The 23607-nt window shown below is 39.3% G+C and overlaps 1 protein-coding gene across 5 annotated transcripts in view; it reads left to right on the forward strand.

Moving 5' to 3' along the window:
* The window catches only part of MARCHF8 (membrane associated ring-CH-type finger 8), a 288365-nt gene that overhangs the window by 150647 nt on the left and 114111 nt on the right, over positions 1-23607 (forward strand). Inside the window, exon 1 of one of the 5 annotated variants that reach the window (XM_004451089.4) lies at positions 17770-17904. The exons of the other annotated variants lie outside the window; for them this stretch is intronic. The gene's annotated coding sequence lies outside the window, so the exon portion shown is untranslated. Of the gene's footprint in view, positions 1-17769; positions 17905-23607 lie in introns of those variants that run through there. 5 annotated transcript variants of the gene reach the window in all.

Consider the following 23607-nt stretch of genomic DNA (forward strand, 5'->3'; position numbering starts at 1 on the left):
ACTTTTGTCTCTTTTTTCCCCCCACACCATCCTCAAGGGCCCCCAGAGATCAGAGGTCGAGAAGCTCTGAGCTGAGAAACTATTTTGTGTGTTTGTTGATGTGATGGGATCTGGAAGATGAATTCTTTGCAAGTGTGGAGTATTTTGTCTTTTTTTCCACTGAATTTTCTTTTTTAAAAGCAAACTCATCTTCTTGGTCTTTGATTTAAGCTTAGATAAGTCACTTCCTTTTTCTGCGTCTCAGTTTCTTCTACAAAATGAGGAAATTATATTGATTGATACCATTTTTTGGCTCCAACTAGATAAAATACAGGATGCCGTGTTACATTTGTATTTCAGATAATAACGAATAAATTTTAGTATAAATACTGCATGGGACATATATAAAAATGTGTATGTTGTATCTACAATCCAAATTTCATTGGACACCCTGTATTTTTATTTGCTACATCTGGCAAATCAAGGTTGACACTTTTATCTTCTTTAAATTGACTCCAGGAAGAAATGCACTCAAAGCATAGACTGGAATGAATTGATTTAATCAGTTATTGTTTATTATTGGTAGTATCTAGTTCTTGAGGAATATCAGTTTCATTTATGGTTTCTCTATATAGTTTTTTGTACAAAGTCGTTCACTTCTGCCAAAATCAGTTAATGTTTAGGTTTATAGTTTTGGAGATAAACAGATTAAATATCTGAAAGCAAAAAAATGTTACCAAAATTTCTAAAATTGACTAAATCTGAGTCTTGAAATGGCATATACTTTTTTTTATTTCTGTAAAAGCTACTTTACAACCCTACCTATTTTTCAATTATGTGATTGACTTCCAAGACACTTTATAGAGCAGTGGACTATTTTGATGGTAAATAATCTTACAGGAAGTTGTTATGCTTTCTGATTCTGTCTCCTGTGAATATGGAAAATGATCAATATATATAAACATTTTTTAAATTACTGTTTTTTAATCTTGTCTCCTCTATATTGAGCAATTTAATTGCTGAAATTCTTCAAATAGTCTATTTCTTAATCCCTCAGGATTATTTTTTGTTGTTGTTTGTTTTTAAGCAAACAAGTAAAGGGATTAAATAGAAACAAAAAAAAAAGAGAGAGGGTACACATTTGAGACTTGAGATGCACCAATTCTTCAGTTTTTGAGCGTGTATTTACCCGGCCAGATCCAGTTTCTTTATTCAGCCCATGCTGAAGTACCTGAATGTTTTTACTCATTTATTCATTCAGTCATCAACAAAAAACTGAGTGCCTTCTATGGGTCAGGCTGATGTGACTGGAGTTCTAGTCTCCAGGTGCTTATCTCTGATAGAGGATTGTGTGTATTCCAAGACCATGTGATAAGGGCCTTGAAGTAATTCGAAAGCTCTTGAGATTGAGAGGAGAATTAGCGCTCATTAGTTTGAAGATTGAGGGGGCAGGCAAAATTTCCTGGGGAAGTTCTGCTTAATCCAGGTCATGAGGTTGAGTTGGTGGAGGTTGAGTTGATCAGGAAGACTGAAATTTAAGGAAGGATCAGGGAATCCACTTCAGTTCTACAATGTATACCCTTTGTGGAATTGAAAACAGTTGATAATATTATGTATGTGTATCATTTGGTTCACCAGCATGCTCCTAATCTACACGTGTATATTGGGATTGAATTGCCTCAATGTCTTTCTATAGTTGGGAGACTTTATGTTGTTAGTGTGACTCTTTAAAAAAATTTTTGTGAAATATACTTACAGAACATGTAATTTGCATAAAGTTCTAAAAATAGAATATTACCAGTACCTTTGGAACCTCCTTTGTGCCCCTTCCTGATAGGATCTTTTCTTTCCCTTAGAAGTAACTTGTAACATAATGAAAAATTTAGCTGGTGGTCCCAGTGATCAGAGTGTCTTGTTATTCATGATGGGACCACATCAGAAAGATGTGGTGACGGGGTTAGAACTTTAAGCCAAATCATGCCAGCCTAACCTCCCTGCTGAGAAGAGGGTTGCAGATTGAGTTCAACCACAAGGGCATTGAGTCCCCAATCATGCCTACATAATGAAACCCCATATAACTTGGACACTTGAAGCTCCAGTGAGCTTTCATGATTTGAGAAGATAAATCTCTGTGTTGGAAGGGAGTGATGTGTTCTGACTCCATCTGGAGGGGACATGGAAACTTGCATTTGAGACCCGCTGGGACCTCACCCTAAGAGTCGCTTCTTTTCTCCTTCTTCTTTGTACCCATTTATTATAATCAAGCTACAATTTTAAGTATGCATTTTCAATGAATTCTGTGAGTAGTTCTAGGAAATTATCAAAACCAAGGGGTTGATGGGAACTCTGGAATTTGTAGCCAGTTGGTCAGAAGTGCTAGCCAGTTGGTTAGAAGTCCCTGTGGCCTAAGCCTCTGAACTTGTAAACAGTATCACAGTTTTTCAGGGGATTGCCCTTAACCTATGGAATCCTGTCTAACTCTGGGTAATCCCAGGGCAGAATTGAATTGAATTGAGTTACTGCAGTCTTTGTAGTTGCTGATTGAACTTTTGAACCCATATGTAAACCTATTTTGGATTCTATGTTTATCATTTCCTTCATCTCTTTGCTTTCCTTGATAATCTTTGTATGTATGCATCCCTGCCTTAGTTTCCTAGCTACAAAATAAAAAATCAGTGGGTTGGCCTAAACAACAGGGGTTTATTGGCTCATGGTTTTGAGGCTAGGAGAAATCCAAAATCGACATGTCAGCAAGGCAATGTTTTTTCCCCAAAGACTGGTATTCTGTGGCTGGCTGCTGGTGCTCTTTGGTTCCTTGGCTCTTCTGGTCAGATGGCAAAGCAAAAGCAATGTCTTCTGCAAAAAAAAAAAAACATTCTTAGAAGTAACAGTAATTTACAACAGTTAGAGAGATAAAAATCTAATGCCTTGATTAGAAGACTTTTTTTCTTCTTTATTTTGAGGAATCTATTCTTAAAGGGACATCATTTTGTAACAAAAGAGGAATCTTCTCTGCTATCTTGAATGTCGCCATTATCTGTCTTCTTCTAAAGCCTTGCTTTGTGCATACCAAAAGCTTTTATTCTCTGGCCATTGATGAAGATTCCAAGCCATTTTCATGGGGCTTGCTCTTCTTTTTGGAATGGGTGGCTAATCTTTAATACTTAAGAAGTTGATGGTCCCAGCTATAGTTATTTATTTTATTTATTTGAAAATAAGGTAGAAACATTTGAAAATGGTATGCTTATAATGGATATGTGGAATGTTATACACGCACAAAAATCCTGTACCAACATGTTGCAATAGCCTGTAAGATGATCCCCAGTGAGCCCTGCCTTGTTATATTCATGCCCTCATGTAATCCTCTTGAATATGGGTTGAATTTAATATTGCCCATCTAACAAATATAATCTGGCAGAACTGATGGGCTGTCACTTCCCAGATTAAGTTACAGAAAGGCTGTGGGGCTTTCTAGGGAATCCCTTGCTTTGGAGGAAGCAAGATGCCATATTGTGTTGATTATGGCTTCTGTAATGGCAGTGTAAGGCACTCCATGGACTCTATTCTCAGTGGAGCAACCATAACTGGAAAATTATTAAAATAACAGCCAAATAGTATCTGGAATTATCCTATAGGTACATAGCAAATGAAGAAACATTTATTAAAGGAAATCTACTAAATCTTGGTTAAAAAACAGAGCCTGTAGCATGTGAGTTATGACCTGCTCTCTCCTTCTGCATTCCTAGGCTTAAAAATAAGAAGGGAGTTCTATTCATGGCAGGTATACCAGGAATATCAGGTTCCATCTACCCAGTTCCCTGTCAAGGGATATAGTATCTTCCTGAGCAGGGCAGGCTACTGTAATTTTTGTCTCCCATTCCCTTACATCTGTATTGTAGAGGATACATTTCAGGTGAATGAGGTCAAGAGGTAGAGGCTTCCTTCCTCCACCCTAGCTTGCTCATAGGGTAGAGGCTCTACCCCAAGTGTGGCAGACCAAAAATATTGGGGCCCCATTGTCCTCATTCCACTTGTGGGCATAGGTTCCATGCTGAGAGACAAGTCAAGAAGACCAGAGGCTACTGCCCCTGCACAAAGCTCTGCCTTGCTCTGAAAGCAGGGTACCCCACTCCACCTTCAGGTAACTGGTAGCTTTGACACATATTTTGCCCAGGTGAGAGGCTGCCCTTAAAAACACAGAGCTCCTAAATTTTCCCTGAGGAAACTGACTTTATTTTGGAATAAAGGGAATTCAAGCCTAAGGGAGCTCTTGAAAACAATGGAGATTTTGGTAGTAAGCAATTAAAAGGAGGCTGGTAGTTCCATGAAGTGAAGAACTAAACCATAGTCTGTTCAGGAGAGAATAAGAAAGCTACTTGAGCTAATTAACAAATTCAGCAAAGTTGCAGGGTACAAGGTCAACGTGCAGAAATCACTATTTTTTGTATATACTGGCATTGAACAGTCCACAAAGGAAATCAAGAAAATAGCTCTATCCCAAGTATGACAAGGAGCTGTGTAAAAACGATAGCTTCCTCTTGAACTGAGGTGGATACTTCAGACCAAGAAAGACTGACAAGTCCAGCTTGGCGAGTAATGAGCATTTATTTAGGGGTCTTCAACCTCAGTGGTAGGCTGAGAGCATTTCAGAGCTCTCACTTGCCGTCAAACTAGAGGGATCTTTATAATGCCTGTCTCCATGCAGATGGGAAAGGCGCTTGAGGGACAGCAAGACTTCTAAAAAATGCAGTATTACAAGGTTTACTGATGAGTCACCAGTTCACAACCAGGTATCCAGGCTTGCCGTTTACTCAGGAATGCTGCAGTTTGGGGAGGGGGAAAGAGCAGGAAGGGTTGGGGAAGAAAATGCAAAGTCATATATACCACAAGTTCCATTCACAAGTTCTAATCAATATCTAGGAATAAATTTAACCAAGGATATAAAGGACTTGTAAACAACTATAAAACATTGCTGAAAGGAATTAAAGAATGCCTAAATAAGTAGAAATGCCTTCCATGTTCTTGGATTTAAAGACTGCATAGTGTTAAGATGCTAATATGAGTGAAATTTACAGATTAAATATTTCCAATAAAAATTCCAGCAGCTTTCCTCCAATTCATTTGGAATTACAAGGTACACCAAATAGCTAAAACAATCTTGCAAAAGAGGAACAAAGTTGGAGAACTAGACTTCCTGATTTTAAAATTTATTACAAAGCTGCAATAATCAAAAGAGCGTGGTACTGGCACAATGGCACAGGGACAGACCTAGAGACCAATAGAACAGAATTGAGAATTCAGAAATAAACCTTCTGGTCTGTGGCCAGTAGAGTTTTGACAAGGGGACCAAATCCACTTAGTGGGGAAAGAATAGTCTCTTCAACAAATGGTGCTGGGAAAACTGGATATCCATTTGCAAAAGAATGAATTTGGACCCCTACTTCACACCATACACAAAAACTAACTCAAAATAGATCAGACACCCAAATATAACCCCAAACTGTAAAACTCCGAAGAGAAAACATAGGGGTGTATCATCAGGACCTTATATTAGGCAAAGGTTCTTAGACATTAGACCAAAAGCATGAACAATTAAAGAAAATATAAATTGGTATTTTATATTGGTAAATTGTACCACATCAAAATTAAAAACTTCTGTGCATCAAAGGACATTATCAAGAAAATGAAAAGACAACTTACAAAATAGGAGAAAATACTTGGAAACCATATATCTGATAAGGATTTAACATCCAGAAAATATAAAGAACAACTACAGCTCAATAAGAATGAGATAGCCCAATTAAAAATAGGCAAAAGACTTTAATAGTTCTCCAAAGAAGATATACAAATGGCCAATAAGCATCTGCAAAGATGCTCAGCATCAATAGCCATAAAGTAAATGCATATCAAAACCACGAGAGAGGAGAAGTTGGTGTTCCAGTGGGCCCTGGGACTAAAGCCGCTGTGGTCCGGGAGATCCCTGGCCACTTCCTACCCATATCCCGCCAGGCCGGATGAGGCGTGCAGGCCTGGGTGGAGAAGTATTTACTGGCAGCTATGGCAACTATGGCTATGCTAATAGTGGGTATAATGCCTGTGAAGAAGAAAATGAGAGGCTCACTGCAAGTCTGAGAAACAAAGTAATCGCTATAAAATCTCTTTCTGTTGAAATAGGCCATGAAGTTAAAAATCAAAATAAATTACTAGCCAAAATGGATTCACAGTTTGATTCTACAACTGGATTTCTAGGTAAAACTATGGAGAAATTGGAAGATTTTATCCAAAGGGAGCCAAACAAAGCTGTTGTTTTCATTCTTTGGTGCTATATTATACTGTTTTCATTCTTTGTCTTTTTTGTCATTTATTGGATTAGTAAACTGAAGTGATGCAAGTAAGTGTGAGTTTGGAATTTATTCCAACTTAATGACTTAGAGTACCACTGGGATAAAAATCAGCATCAAAACATTCCTGATTTTCAAATACTATGGCATTTTCCATTGAAGATTACTGAAGTTTACTTATTTTATAAATCACATTAGATAATACAGTGTTCTTTGGATACTGTTTCTTTTTTAAAAAATATTTTTTGTCTTTATTTTTTTAGTGTTACATTCAAAAAATATGAGGTACCCATATACCCCCCACCCCCCTCCCCCCACTCCTCCCCCCATAACAACACCTCCTCCATCATCATAAGACATTCATTGCATTTGGTGAGTATATCTCTGAGCACTGCTGCACCTCATGGTCAATGGTCCACATCATAGCCCACACTCTCCCACAGTCCACCCAGTGGGCGATGGGAGGACATACAATGTCCGGTAACTGTCCCGGCAGCACCACCCAGGACAACTCCCAAGTCCCGAAAACGCCCCCACATCTCATCTCTTCCTCCCACTCCCTACCCCCAGCAGCCGCCATGGCCACTTTCTCCACACCAAGGCCACATTTTCTTCAATTACTAATCACAATAGTTCATGAATAGAATATCAGTAAGTCCACTCTAAACCATACTCTATTCCTCCATCCTGTGGACCTTGGAATGGTTGTGTCCACTCCACATCTATATCAAGAGGGGACTTAGATTCCACATGGATGCTGGATGCAGTTCTCCTCCTTTCAGTTGTAGGCACTCTTGGCTCCCTGGTGTGGTGGTTTGATCTTCTTCACCTCCATGTTAGCTGAGTGGGGTAAGTCCAATAAACCAGAGTGTAGGGGTTGAGGCTCAGGGCCTGGCTATCACATGGTCAGTCCAGAGATTCAGGTACCCTGGGTATACACTAAACATGGCGCCAACTACAGTGGATACTGTTTCTTAATGAATCATTTTTAACTCCTGTTTTCAGGGGTATTGAGATGGTTCGAAGTCAATCTGGCCCTAACAATATTGTTCTATTATATGTTTAACCATCAAATTAAACAGCAATATAAGGTTCTGATGTTAACCCAAATTTAAGTTTGTGTCCCATGTAAAGAAATTAAGAGGGACAGTAGTAAAATGCCAAGAGATGCTGAACTCTTGAAGTGGTGAACGTATTTGTGTTTGAGTGGTAAATGTATTGTTCTGAATATCATCAGCTGTGAACTTGTACTCCCTTTTCCTGCTTTATTTGGTTAAAGTTGTGGGCTCATTTCTTTGTATCTACAGTCTTCATAATTTTTGATATTCTGGCTCCTCTTCCTGTTCTTCCCAAGGACCTTATTCTTTTAAAGTTTGTCATTTTGGCATATTTCTAGTAGGGCCCAAAACAAATGTGTACCAGTATAGTTATCTGATATTAACTTTACAAATTCCATTAACTTGGCTTATTGTAATTTTTTGACTTTAGCTTCTTTAGGTGGGTCATTTGGTTATCATTTGTGACAGAATAATGTGAAGCTAAGTAATTGCTAAGCTCCGAATGGATATAAAGTATTCCAGAAATTTAACTTCCTCTGCTTTATGTGCTCAAAGTAGATATTGAAACTATTCAGGCATTGAACTTGGAATTTAGCATATTATTACTTTAACTCAGTGTACTTGTTTATAGAAAGCAAAACACAAAGGTGGACTTGAGTGGAAATATTAAAATATTGTTAAATTTTTACTTTGTTGCTCTATTTGGGAATTTACCCATTTATATGCTCCAGAATTAAATTGTTTAATGAAATATAAAAAACAAACAACCATGAGATAGCATTTTACACTCAATAGAATGGCTACTATTAAAAAAAGGAAAATAACAAGTATTGGTGAGGATGTGGAGAAATAGGAGCCCTTTTACATTGTCGGTGCGTATATAAAGTGCAGCCTCTGTGGAAAATAGTTTGGTCATTCTTCACATATATATACCCAAAAGAACTGAATGCAGGGACTTGGACAGATGCCTGTACATCAGTGTTCATAGCAACATTATTAACAATAGCCAGAAGGTAGAAGCAACCCAAGTGTCTATCTATAAATGGATTGATAAACAAAATATATATACATATTAATATGTACATGTTATTGAGCTGTGAAAATGAATGAAGTTCTGATACCTGGTATAACGTGGATGAACCTTGAAGACATTGTGTTAGAGTGAAATAAGCCAGATACAAAAGGGTGACTATTTTATGATCTCACTTATATGCAATAACCACAATTCTATGCAAATTCATAGGGACAGAAAGAAATTTACAGGATATTGACAGTGGAATTGGGAATGGGGAGTTAATGCTTAATGGTATAGCTTTTCTGTTGGGATGATGTAAAATTTTTAGTAATGGTGATGGTAGCACAGCATTGTGAATGTAATCAACACCTCTGAATTGTATACTTGAAAAGTGGCTAAAATGGGAATTATGTTGTCTGTTACCCCAATAAAAATAACAACAACAAATTAAAATACCAGGTTTTACCGGAGAGAACCAGAGAATGCCATGGCAACGGAAAAGATTGCTGGAGGATCGTAAGGAATGTTTTTCTGGGCCAGGCCAGGAAGTGGCTGCCCATATCATTCTGCCCATATTACGTTGGCCAGGGTTCAGTCCTATGGCCCCTAATGTAACTGTAAGGGAGGCTTTTCAGGTCGTCCAAGAAGAGGAAACTGTGTAAACTTAGTAAATAGCATTACTCTGCTACAGTCAGCCATTCTGTTCCCCCAACTATTTCATTGCTCTTTTCACATGTGCAGTATGCACATGTGCAGTACACTCAGTCCCTGTTCAGGGAATACAGCCTAGAGTTTCACCCATTTGTTGGATTTAGTGCAGAGTTCAGAATCTCTGAGCATTGTCTGCCTGCCTGTCCAGGTTCAGATTGACTTTTTAAAAGGTGTTCAAGTGACCTGTGAACTAAGAAGACTAGTCCCTCCCCACCTTCAATGTGGAATAAGAACAATGTACACCTGGTAAACAGTCACTTGAAGGAGAAGAGAAGCATAGAGACATAGTAGTTGCTCTTCTGTAGCAATTTTTTAATCCTGCTGGACAAATATTATAAAGGTCCCCTTCCCTGCAAGGGAAGGATGCTTCTTGATCAGGCCTGATTTTGTACCTGGGGAGAAACCCACACATCCATTTTTCTCCATGGCCCTTGGACCCTTCCCTCAGAACTTCTTTTTCTATTTTCTGTGGCCACATTCTCATCTGGCCTGGGTGTCCTGACACCCAAGCATATACTCCTTAGGTGCTTTGAATTTGGCCTCCTATTTGTAGAAGGTTGAACACCCAGAATTGTTTGGGGTTTTGAACAGTCAAAGGTTTTCTAAATTTTGGCTTGTGGTTTCTTTGTCAATACATTTCCTCAGAAATTTATAAGTTTCCTTATCAATTTGCTTCTAGTCAATTCAGACTACCAATAGCAAAACCAGACTTCTTTTTTTTTTTTTTTTTTTATTAATTTTTTAATTTTTTATTGACTTTGTAATAATATTACATTAAAAATATATATGTGAGGTCCCATTCAACCCCACCCCCCCACCCCCCCTCTCCCCCCCCCCAACAACACCCGTTCCCATCATCATGACACATCCATTGGATTTGGTAAGTACATCTTTGGGCACCTCTGCACCTCATATACATTGGTTCACATCATGGCCCATACTCTCCTCTATTCCATCATGTAGGCCCTGTGAGGATTTACAATGTCCGGTGATTACCTCTGAAGCACCATCCAGGGCAGCTCCATGTCCCGAAGACGCCTCCACCTCTCATCTCTTCCTGCCTTTCCCCATACCCTTTGTCCATTATGTCCACTTTTCCCAATCCAATGCCACCTCTTCTATGTGGACACTGGATTGGTTGTGTCCATTGCACCTTTATGTCAAGAGGAGGCTCAGATTCCACCTGGATGACAGACTTCTTTTTGAGACAGTTTTCGAATCTGTTTTTCTGCTCACTTGCCCCTATACCTCTATCTTGTTTCAATAGAAACAACCTCAAAGTTCACAGAGTAACTTGATGTTCTTCAAGATTCTTTCTTGTAAAGCTTTGCTGAAAATACTCAATAATAACCAATACACATGAAGTTTCATTTTCCAGCTTCTTCCCTAGAGCTGTAAGCTCACCAGGTGAGTCGTTTACCTCCTGATTTACAGCTGGCAGCAGATTTTCCCAGTGTTTTGACAGTCCATAAGGTAGATAGATCATCATCTTTCCAGCCTCTGATATAAATTTCTTCATTGCCTACAGCATAAGGAGGAAGCTAGTGTAACTAGTTCAGGTTTCTTTTGTGACAGCACCCTACTTTTAGTAGCAATTTTTGGTTGGCAAGGGGACCCATGGACAAACTGCTTTATTTGCAGACTTTTAATCTCTCTCTCCCCCCCCCCCCCTTTTTTTTTTTTTAATTTCTTATCACTGCTCTCATACCCAAAGCCCCCATCCTTTCTGGGTCCTATATGCAAATTAGCTCATTTTCTGTTTTTATCCATCATTTCATGTCCTTCACATGTGACTTTCTCTACCTTGCTAAATTAATCCCTACTTCTCTGTTTTCTGTCTTCAAAAAACATGTTGAAATTTTTTTCCTACTTGAGTGTCATCTTTTCTGTTCTGTGGCATTGAGTCATATCTTTTTCTTTTAAACTAAACTTTGTTTTGAGACAATTGTAGGTTCACAAGCAGTTGTTAGAAATTTTACCATCCTGTATCCCCTTTACCGCAGTGGTTCCATCTTGCAAAATTATAGCCTAATGTCACAACCAAGACATTGACATTGAATTAGTCAGGATACAAACCATTTCTGCCTCACCAGGTTCCCTCATGACACCCATTTGTAGCCACACCCACTTCTTTTCTGCCCTCACCCCCTCCTCAATCCTGGCAATCATTGTTCTCCGTATCTATGATTTTGTCGTTTCAATAATGTTATATAAATGGAATCATATAGTATGTACTCTTTCGAGATTGGCTTTTCTTCTACTCAGCATAATAATCTGGAGATTTCATTCAGATTCTTGCTTATGTAAAAATTTCATTTTTATTGCTGAATAGAATTTTGTGTTATGGATTTACCAAAATTCGTTTAACCATTCACCTGTTGAATGGTTGAATAAACATTTGTGTGATGTTTTTTGTGGAAAAACAAGTTTTCATTTCTCTGTAATAAAAGCTGAGGAGTACAGTTGCTCGGTTGTGTGGTAGTTGCATATTTAGTTTTATAAGAAACTCCCAAAGTGTGTACCAGAATGGTTGTACCATTTTACATTCCCACCAGCAATGTGTAGGTGATCCAGATCTGGAAAGACTGATAAGATCAGCCATAGCAAACATCATTGCCTATTCTGATCTTAGAGGGAAAACATTCAGTCTTTCACCATTAAGTATACTGTTAGGTGTAGGGTTTTTTGTAGATGTTCTTTATCAAGTTGAGGAAGTTTGCCCATTATGCTTATTCTTCAGAGTTTCTAATCAAGGTGTTGAATTTGAATTTTGTCAAATGGTTGTTTTACATCCATTGATAACATCATTTTTCTTGTTTACCTCTTAACATTGTAGACTATATTGATTGATATTTTTTTTTAGATTTATTTACTTTATTTCTTTTTCTTCCTTTCCCCCCCACCCCAGTTGTCTGTGTTCTCTATGTCTGTTTGCTGCATTCTCTTCTTTGTCCGCTTCTGTTGTTGTCAGTGGCACAGGAATCTCTGTTTCTTTTTTTTGTTGTTGCGTCATCTTGTTGCATCAGCTCTCCGTGTGTGTGGCGCCATTCCTGGGCAGGCTGCACTTTCTTTCGTGCTGGGCAGCTCTCCTTACGGGGTGCACTCCTTGCACCTAGGGCTCCCCTACACGGGGATACCCCTGTGTGGCATGGCACTCCTTGTGTGCATCAGTGCTGCCTGTGGGCCAGCTCCACATGGGTCAAGGAGACCCGGGGTTTGAACCACAGACCTCCCATGAGGTAGACGAATGCCCTATCCACTGGACCAAGTCCTCTTCCCTATATTGATTGATTTTTTAATGAATTCTATTTGCTAATATTTCCTTCAAGATTCTTTTCTTGTTTTCTTTTTGTTTAGAGAACTTCTTTTAGCCATTCTTTTTGCATATGTCTGCTGGTGACATCTCTTAGTTCATCTGCGTATGTCATGATTTCCCCTTCTTCCTTGGATAATTTTGCAGAATGTAGGGTTTTGAGTTGAAAATTCTTATTTTCAGCCCTTGAAAGATGTTATGTCCCAGCCTTCTGCACTGTATGACTTCTGATTAGAAAATCACTGTCACTTAGATAGTTTCTCCCTCATAGGTAAGGTGTTGTTTTTCTCTCCTTTGTCTTTAGTGTTCAGAAGTTTGACTGTGCAGCTCCTTGCTGTTTTGGAGGAAATCTGTTGATTTCTGTTTTGATTTTGCTTAGATTCTTGAATCTATAAGTTAATGTTTTTGCCAAATTTGGGATGTTTTCAGTCATCTATCTTTCTCTTTTCTGGGAGTCTGATGACATGAATGTTAGATCTTTGGTTATACTCCCAGAGGTCCCTGAAGCTCTGTTCATTATTGTTTTTCAGTCTGTTTTCCTTCTTTTGGTCAAATTGGGTAGTTTCTTTTGTTATGTCTTCCAGTTTATTGAGTCTTTACCCTGTCCCCCTCATCTGCTGTTGAGCCCATCCATTGAGTTTTTCACTTTGGTAATTATATTTTTAAGTTCTAAAATTTCCATTTGGTGTTTCTTTATAGCTTATATTTCTTTGCAGGGGCTTTCTATTTTTTTCCTGAGACTTCTGATCTTTTTCATTTTTCCCAAGCATGTTTGTAATTGCTTGTTGAAACATTTTTATGATGGCTGTTTTAAAAATCTTTGATAATTCTGACAACTCTTTCATCTCAGTTTTGCCATCTATTTAATTTATCTTTTTTCTTCAGTTTGAAGTCTTTCTAGTTCTTGATATGACAGGTGATTTCAGCTGAAACCTACATTTTGTGTATTATGTTATGAGATTCTGGATCTTATTTAAACTTTGTTTTAGCTGAACTTTTTTGACATGACTCCACCAAGGAAAGGAGCTGCTGCCTTGTTGCTATTACTTGGGCCTCCATTGACACCTCGCTAGGGGACTTCTTGTGATTGCTGGGCAGATGTGGGCGTTCCACCTTCCCACTAGCCTTCAACATATCTCCCTGGCTAGGAGAGGCTTGCCTCATTATCACTCCCCATATGGCCTCCACTGAAACCAGAGGGAGAGAGGGGTGGCAGTTAGCCTTTCTACTGCTGAAAGGGGGTGAATGGCCTGCCTCTCCACCAGGCCTCCTTGACTACAAGCCCTTCTCCACAAAGTAGTGGAAGGGACTTGCCTGTACTGCCAAGAGAGGGTACATTCCAGGCTGTCTCTGTGGTCTCCACTGACACAGCAGCAGGCAGGGTTGCCTTGTTACAGACCTGTGAGGAGGAAAGTCCTAGCTCTTTACTCAGCCTTCTGAGAAACCACTCTGCAGGGATACTAGGTTTCCTCTGTACTCCCTTGTGGAAGTGGGTGAGTAGAAGTCAAGGATCCCCCTCCATTTTTGCTGGATGGGTAGGGGTGTGGCCACAGCTTTTTCAGTGATGTTTGGTTGAAGTAGAACAGTTATTGTCTAAAATCTTGCTAGGCTGCCCCATTCGTGATCCTTGGGCTGGAAAGAGCAGGATTTTTTTGGTGTTTCAAGCTTGCTTCCTTCTTCAGCTCCAAGTTGGGTCATTATGAGGTGAAAACAAAACCTACAGAACTCACTACCCGGTCATTCTGAGGTGCTGAGAAAACTTGCTTTCTTTTCTCTGCCTTTCAGAATCTCTTTGTGTTTATTTTATGTATAACTTCCAAGGTTTTCAGTTGTTCTTAGTGGTAGGAATGGGAAAAATACATCTACTCCATCTTCCCAGAAGTGGAGGTATCTTCTTTTAAATAAAAATAAAAATAATTTTACTATCATTTCAGTGTTGTCTTAGTGTAAGAGGCCAATCTTGTTCAAATCCTGGGCCTCCTTGACCCGTGTGGAGCTGACCCACGCACAGTGCTGATGCATGCAAGGAGTGCTATGCCACACAGGGGTGCCCCCGCGTAGGGGAGCCCCATGCACAAGGAGTGCACCCTGTAAGGAGAGCTGCCCAAGAGTGGCGCTGCACACACGGAGAGCTGACACAACAAGATGACGCAACAACAACAACAACAAAAAGAAACACAGATTCCCGGTGCCACTGATAAGGATAGAAGCGGTCACAGAGGAGCGCACAGCAAATGGACACAGAGAGCAGACAACTGGGGGGGTGGGGGAAGGGGAGAGAAATAAATAAAAAATAAATCTTTAAAAAAAAAAACACCCCTCTTGACATAGATGTGGAATGGACACAACCAAGCCAAGGTCCACAGGAAGGAGGAATACAGTAAGGATTAGAGTGGACTTAATGATATTCTATTCATGAACTATTGTGATTAATAATTGAGAAAATGTGGCATTGGTGTGGAAAAAGTGGCCATGGTGGCTGCTGGGGGCAGGGAATGGGAGGAAGAGATGAGATGTCGAGGCATTTTCGGGACTTGGAGTTGTCCTGACTGGTGCTACAGGGACAATTGCCGGACATTCTATGTCCTCCCAGGGCCCACTGGATGGAATGGGGGAGAGTATGGGCCATGATGTGGACCATTGACCATGAGGTGCAGCGATGCCCAGAGATGTACTCACCAGATGCAATGGATGTGTCATGATGATGGGGGAGAGTGTTACTGTGGGGGGAGTGGTGGGGTGGGGGCGATGGGGGTGAATGGGGACCTCATATATTTTGAATGTAATATTTTTTTTAAAAATGAATAAATTGAATAGAATTTGAAAAAAAAAAGAGGCCAATCTTAAGGTTCAGTCTGACACCTTTGTTACTTCTTATTATTTTATTACATTTGCTGAATTAGGCAAAGCAAATATTTTATTTGCTTTGTGCTTATTTTTTCATGGCATGCAGCCTCATGTGGAAGAGGTTTCAGGGAGCGATAAAGAAACAAGGTTTTTCAAACAACTTTGTGCCATAAAATGGGTTACTTCTGTGTTATACCCAGAAAGGGTTAGTTTGCTTCTAGGTGAATTTCTTCAGGATAGCAAATATATAGATGGTGGGTAATAATATAATCCAATTTTTAAATTAAAATTACTTTTCATTTTGTGCCAGGAGGCTATGTACTGTAGACCTTTAATCTTACCTTGATAAGGTTAAAAGTCACTTAAATGTATTCTCAGGAAGAATAACTTTAAAATGTGATATTATCCAAGGCTTAAATTTTTAAGAATTTCTGGAAGTCATGAGTTTAACTTAGGTTGGGGTAATGTTAGGGATGTTCTAGTGTTATCAGTGGAGTATAGTGGTTGAGGATATGGGCTCTGGAATCTGCTTTACTGCTTACCAGCTGTATCACCTTGGGCTTGGGTGTCTTCATCCATAATAATGGGAGTGATAGCAGTTATACTGCTTCCTGGGTGATTGTGAAGATTAATACACATATTGGCTTTGGTATTTATTATAATTGAGAATATTTATAAACCTACAGTTTTCACAGTGGGAATTTTTTAACTTGTCAAAACTATAAACATGTTTCTATTGTATTACAGAACTTAAAAAACAAGTATAGCAGTTCTGTTATATACACACCGTTTTATTACATAGCTTGGTATGGTTTTGAGGATATCAGACTTAAGTTAGGAAACCTTAGTTCCACTCCTCACTTTCCTAGTTGATTGGTCATTGGCAAATTTCTTCATCTCTCTCTGGCTTACCTTATTCATAAAATTGGAATTGGATTTGAAATCATTGATGTGTAAGATTCTGTCTAGTTATGCCATTCTGTTTCTGTTTTGGGCTCCCACTGAAACGGAATTTTATCAGCTAAAAAGCTTGCTGTCACACAGGTCATGAAGAGAGCACATTTTACAACCTGGAGAAGAAAAAGGCTTGGGATCAGGCAGGCAAGATAATCTTACAGAAATTTAGGGGCTTGAATCTAGAGAATAATTAGATCTGTGGCACATGATTCTGCTCTAGGGCAAAACTAACATCTGTAGATGGAAGGAAGGAACTCTTGGCCCACTTTAATGGACACATTCTTATCCATTATTCCTGTCCAACACTGAAATGGGCTGCCTTCTCCACTGGGTGCTCCTCAAAACTATAAGGACAAAATTCAGAATTAGACTGGACAACTGTTCTTGAGAGCTAAATAGGCATTATTTAAGCTTTAGCTAAGGATGGTACTAAATGATTTATTTCATCTACTTGCCTCTTATGGGTGGAAATCATGGCACAATAAAGTTGTTAAAATAATTGAGAAAAACCATAATACAGTGTGACACAGTCCTCTGATTTCAGCTGGATTATTATATGTTTACTATACTAAATTCTTTTTATCTGCATTTTTTGTTGTTGTTAGAGTGCAGTTCTCCATTTCAAAAATGTTTTTGATGAAGTTTTTGATGATTCGATAGAAGTACTACTATTTTCTTCTTTGCATGTGATATTTGAAAACTTTGCCATTTAAACTAAGCTGGGAACTGTGAGTTTGGGTTGTTAGGTCCTGTGGAGATACCCAGCCACATTAGTCATCGAATATGTGGGTGTATTGCCAACTTCTCTGAAAATGTTTACCCATCTGGGCAACTTTGATAGTGTTATCTTTTTTACAAGTTCTGCTGTGAGGCAGTCTTTGGAGAAATATATGATTATGTGGAGGTGCTCGCCTTTGGAAAATAAAGTATTTTTATTTCTTGTAGTAAATTACAATGCTCTTGTTCCCACTTGCTAAGGTAGAATTTTGATCACCAAAGGAACAATTAATTCTTTCACCCTGGCTTAGCGCGTGCGCTTGCGCGCGCGTGTGTATGTATTCCTTTCCCAAACTATGTCAGGCCTTTGACCACTGGGTGGGTGTCCTGTTCTGTGGGTTGGGATTAGACTGTCCTGTACTGGTGGATAAATCAACAGGACTGGGTTTCTCAGCCTCAGCACTACCTGCCTTTTCAGCCAGATGATTCTTTGTAGTGGGGGTGGTCCTGTGCATTGTAGGGTATTTAGCAGCATCCCTGGCTTCTCCCCATTAGATGCCAGTAGCACCTCCTCAACTTTGGAAACGAAAAATATCTCCAGACCTTGCCAGATGTCCCCTTGGGGACAAGATTGCCCTGGTTGAGAACCACTGACTTACAGACTCTTTTCAGATGGTTATGGTCGTCCCCCTTCCATCTGGTTTCTCCCTGTTGCCTGCCTTGCTCTCAACCTTGTGTCCCCTGACTGTAGTGTACTCAGCTAATTAGGCAGAAAGTTGCCTAGTGGAAGGTAGACCCCATGGGGAATAAGTCAGAGCTGGAATTAGGTGTGGCCCTTGGTGTTAGCTGAGCTCTGCTACAGGGTGTGTTTTGTGGTGGCAGCTAATGATTAGAAGACTAAAACAAATGCTCTTTGACACTGAGCAGACAGCAACAGCGGGGGTCCTAGCAGACATCTCCGATCTGGTACGTAGTACCTTCCATTGTCTAATGCTTGCCTTGGGCATCTAGGGTTAAGAAAGCTCCAGGGATGTTTTCTCCTTAGTGTTTTTATTTGGATGAAGCAGAATAAGAGAAACTGCTTCTTGATGGGCTTACACATTCAGTTGAGATTTCTTTTTTGAGGTGACTTTGAAAGCTAGATAGAGTCAAATAATCTCTGTAAATGCGTGAAATGAAGCCAGAGAGTTTGTCAATATGAAAAAGCAAATGTTTACAGAATGCAGCTGGGGTGGTGCCTGTGCTTTCAAGTAACTTGAGGGCTGGGGGAGAGGGCCAGATAAATACATAATGGCCTTACTATACAGGAAATAATAGCTCTGTCCTGGGTGGGGTCAGCTGGTGTGGGGAGATCCCATGGATAAACCAGGGACTGGGACAAGTGTTCACACTTGTTTATTTTCATTTCAAACAGTCACTCTCTATATTGTGGGCTTTACAAATTGTTTTCTTGCTGAGCTCATACTTCATAATCATTTCTTGTAAACTTTATTCTTTAAACATTTATTGTGTAATTCCCATTTTTAAAATAACTCTTAATGACTATAAATTCCATCTTATGGTTTTACCATAATTTACTTAACCATTTCCCTATTGTTTAACATGCAGATTATTTTTAAATTTTTTGCTATTGTAAATATCCCTTCATAAACATCTTTATGTAAAGATTTTAATACACAGTACAGATTATTTCCTTAGGATACAGTCATGAACTAGAATCACTGAGTTAGATGCCTTAGATATTTTTAAGGCTCTTGATTCCTATTGCTGAATTGCCTTTCTGAAAGGTTCTAGTTAACACTTCCACTGGCAGGTTGTTGAGTGGCCATTTTAGGACACCCTTGCCAATGTCAGGTGTTTTTAAAAAAGAAAATTGCTCATTTGCTATACAAAAAATACCTCCTCCTGCTTTGTTTTAATTATTAGTTAAGTTGACTTGTAGTTTGTTCTTTTTGTTTCTTTAAAGTGTCATTAACTTCTGTTGTGAATTGGCTATACATTTCCTTTTCCCATTAATCTTTTGGGGTTTGATTGTTTTGTTTTTTAAAATTTATTTTATTCAACTTCTTTATATGTTTAGGGTAGTAACCTTTTGTCTGTCATGTCTGCCACAGATATTTTACAATTTTTCAATTATGTATTTTGCTTTATGTGTGCCTTGTATTTTGATATAATTTCCGACTTACAGAAAAAAATGCAAGAATAATACAAGGAACTCCTGCATGTCATCTAATGAAATTCACCAGTTGTTTCCATTTTAGCCCATTGCTTTATTATTCTTTCTCTAGTCATAAAAATGCATTTTTTCTGGGGTTCATTAAAGACTAAGGTGTATAATTCCTGAGGACACTTTAATGTGTGTTTTCTAAAAGCAAGGGTATTCTCTTACATAACCACACTAAAATGATCAATATCAGGAGATTTAATATTGACACAGTATTGTTATCTAATTCACCCTGCATGCTGCAGTTTGACCAGTTGTCCCAGTAGTACCCTTTATTGCTCCTTTTTTCTCCCCAGTCCGTTATCCAATCCAGAGTCAACTGAATTTCGTTGGCATGTCTCTTTCGTCTCCTTTAATCTGAAATAGCTTCTCATCCTCTCTTTGTGTTGTTGACATTGACATTTTTGAAGCATACAAACCAGTTATTTTCTAGAATGCTTAGAATATATGTCAGACACATATCATCACGCTATCCAGCCAAGTGAGGAGCCTTATGTGGTCTTTTGTTGTTGAGTTGTTGGACTTCTTTATATATCTGTATATGAAAATCTTACAGTTTTATAATTTGTAACTATTTCTCTCATCCCGTAGGTTGTCTTTTCACCTTCTTGATAATGCCCTTTGATGCACACAAGTTTTAAATTTTGATGAAGTTCAATTTATCTCTCTTTTCTTTTGTTGTGATGCTTTTGATGTCATATCTAAGAATCTGTTGTCTAATAAAAGGTCCTGAAGATTTTCCCCTGTTTTCTTCAAAGAGTTTTATGGGGTTAGCTCTTATATTTAGGTCATTGATCTAGTTTGAGTTAATTTTTGTACAATGGTTTGAGATGGGGGTCCATCTTTATTGTTTTGCATGTAGAAATCCAGTATTCCTAGCGCTGTTTGTTGAAGAAACTATCCTTTCTACATTGAATGAGGTCTATATTTGGACTCTAAACCCTATGCACTTGGTCTCTGTATCTATCCTTATGCCAGTATCACACAGTTTTGATTACAATAGCTTTGTAGGTAAGTTTTAAAATCAGGACTTGTAAGACTTTCACTTTGTTCTTCTTTTTCAGAATTTTTCTGGCTCTTTGAAGCCTCTTGCCTTTTCATATGAATTTGAGAATTGGCTTTGCCATTTCTGCTTTAAAAAAACTGCTGGAATTGGCTCCATCCTTTTAAAGGTATTCTTGAGTTATTTGTTGCCAATTTTTGTTTATTTTTTTAAAAAAAGCTTTAGATTACATAAATGTTAACAAAAAATATAGAGGATTCCCATATACTCCACCCCCTCCTCCTTCCACACTTTCCTCCATTAACATCTTTCATTAGTGTGGTACAATAGATGAACACGTATTGAAGCATTGCTACTAACCATGGACTATAGTTTACATTATAGTTTACACTTTACCCTGCACAATTTTATGGATTTTGACAAAATGTATAATGGCTTATATCAGTCATTGCAGTGTCATGCAGGATAATTCCAATGTCCCAAAAATGCCCCATGTTCCCTCTATTCTTCCCTCTTCCTCCCCTCAGAACCTCTGGTGGCCACTGCCTTTATATCAGTGATACAAGTTCTAGCTTTGTTAGAATAATAAGTCTACTTTAGTCCATGGTTGCATTTCCCCCTTAGGCTTGTTCATTCCTCAGTCTTGAGGATTTTGGAATGGTGATCCCACTCTGCTTCCAGTTGAGAGGGATCTTAGATCCCCTGGGGCAGATGGATGAAACTGTCATCTTACTTGTAGTTGTAAATACTCTTGTTTTTTGGGATGAGCATTGTCCATCATCATCCTTTTGTTAGTTGTCCTGAGTGAGTCTTGTGAACTGGAGAGTAGATGTTGCAACTCTGCTGAGAATAAGGACACAACCAGCATATGAACAGATTCAAGTCTCTGGGACATATATTTAACAGGTATAATCCTAATTATAGATTCACATAAAAGGGGCAGAAGAGCCATGTGTAGGGAAATTATAAATGAGTCTAACTCTGTTACATTAGGAAGCATATATTCTAAAGTAAGGCCCACTGATAGGGTGCCGAATTCCTGAGATTGTCAGCCTTTCCTAAAGCTTCCAGATGTTTCTAGAGCCCTCAGGAGCCCGGCTGTTTGAGGCACTGTTTACTGTGGCAGTCAGTGAGATTCTGCTGAGACGTGCCTAAGTGTATAACGTCTGGAATAACCTTCCAACTCACTTTGAGATCTCTTAGCCATAAAAACTCACTTTCGTTCTTCTCGGTGTCCGCCTAAGCAAAATGGAGATACTACCCAGAGGGTGGTGATGTGGAATAATTATTTTCGTATCCATAAAGAGTGTAGGGCGGCCTGCTGCCCAGGAATTTCCCTGCACGTCTCTGTTCTGGCACCAGCTTGCAGGTAGCAGTGGCTGGCCGGGGGCTGGCCGGGGGCTTAAGGCGGGTCCCCCTGGACTCCGGGTTGGGTAGCATGCTGTGCCCACCATCTTCTCACTTCCAGGTGACTAGAGCAGGTCAGAGTTATTCAGACCTTTCCTAAAATTTATAGTCCTCCTGAGTAACTAAAATTGCCAGAAAACTGTTACTTTTAAACCACATCTTTTCATTTTGAAGATACAGTCACTTGGGATATCTATTTGATTTAAAAAGGCAAGAATTGATAAAAATCTGTTATAAACAGGGCTTTATTATGAAAGTTCTTTGTTAAATTTTACAGATTTTTCTGCACATTGCCTTCCCTTTATGCCTTGGAATATTGTATTGTAGAACATTTGGAACAGTGTAGATTTTATCTCTTCAAAATAGAAAAATTTTATTTGTGTTACTCCATAATTGTAAAAATTCACTTAATACAGAAAAAGTGAAGATTCCCTATAATTCTGCTCCTGTTTTCTCCCTGTGTGCGCTCCAGCCACACCAGTAATAGTTGAGTGTACACTTGCCTATATTTGCACGCACACACACTCATACACGGAGCCTGCTGGTCAGGAGGCAGAGCTGAGTGCCCATCCTCTGCCCTTGCCATCGTCGCCATGTGAGAATGGATGGTCGTCACCACAGCTGCTGCTTCCAGTGCTGTCCATTCCTTGACATTTTATTGTTCTGCAGAGGTTTTCAAGAAGTGCCTTGACCTCTGTGTACAGCTCCTTAGCTTTGGGCTGGGTGGAGGCCCCTGGAGGTGGGATGAGGGAGAGTGTGAGTGGAGGGCACCATGTTGTCGCTTTCCTGGGATGAGACCTGGACACTTGCTTTAGGATGAGCTCGTTTCTCCACCCCACCCCCCTGGGGATTGCTCAGTCTTTTTTTTTAATAACAGTTCCTTGGCAGGCCTGACCCACAATATCTTTGGAAGTGTGCAGAATTCCTGCCTCTCTCCTGGAGGGTCCCCACACATGCTCAGGGCAGGAGTTGTGCTTCAGGAGAAGAAGAGTTTGTGAACTTCACATTGAGAGGGGCTGACTGGCTAAGGGCTTGTCCTTCTAAAATGAGATCCCAAAATTAACTAGAGGGGGAGTAACAGGCAGAAAAGTGTCAGTGATCATTTTTCTTAGTGTATTTGTTAAATACTAATATTTTAGGTTATTATCACCAAATTTATAGCTAAGTCATTATTATTAGTATTTTCTATAGGCCTGAGTAGACACATTTAAATAAAAGTCTGTGCTCTGAGGCTTTTGTCATGGAACCACGAGAGTCAACAGAGGAGTGTGGGCGGCCTCAGCCTTGACCACTCCGACACCCACTTTCCCACGTAAGGACCATACTGTTATCTGCAGGACAAGAACACATGGAGGAACTTGAGGATGAAGACTATTTTTGCAGTTAATTGAAGACATTTTCCCTCCTTAGAGGCAGTTTAGACTCCCCTTTCTCACAGGTGAAATGCTTAGAGAACTCCAAGGAATATTATCTTTCTCTTTGATTACTTACCTCTGAGTGTTTTCAGTATACTTGTCTTTGCCCTGTCAGCAAGGGAACACTGAGGCTATTCCTTAACTTTCCTCAAAATCTACTGGAAAACCCAGATATTAGTCTAGGCCCTTTTCCTGTAATCATGCTCACTTCACCACCACTTGTAGGCACTGGATGCAGTGGCACAAATGGCCAAAGTGGGATTCTGACACACACTGCCCTTGAGCCTTGTCCTAATAGGCTCTCCTCTCTGCCCATGCATCATCTCACTCCTTGATCATCATCCTTGACATCTCTCTCTTGCTCTGCTTCTTTGGGTTTTAAATTCTATTCACTGACCCTCAATTTTTTATTTTTTTATTTTTTATTTTTTATCCTTTTTTTAAAGATACATAGATCGCACAAAATGTTACATTAAAAAATAGAAGAGGTTCCCATTTACTCCCCCCCACTCCTCACACATCAACAAGCTCTTTCATCAGTGTGGCATATTCATTGCATTCGATTAATACATTTTGGAACACTGCTATACAACATGGATTATAGTTTACATTATAGTTTA

The sequence above is a fragment of the Dasypus novemcinctus genome, chromosome 6 (assembly GCF_030445035.2).
Source record: "Dasypus novemcinctus isolate mDasNov1 chromosome 6, mDasNov1.1.hap2, whole genome shotgun sequence".
Taxonomy (NCBI): Eukaryota; Metazoa; Chordata; class Mammalia; order Cingulata; family Dasypodidae; genus Dasypus; species Dasypus novemcinctus.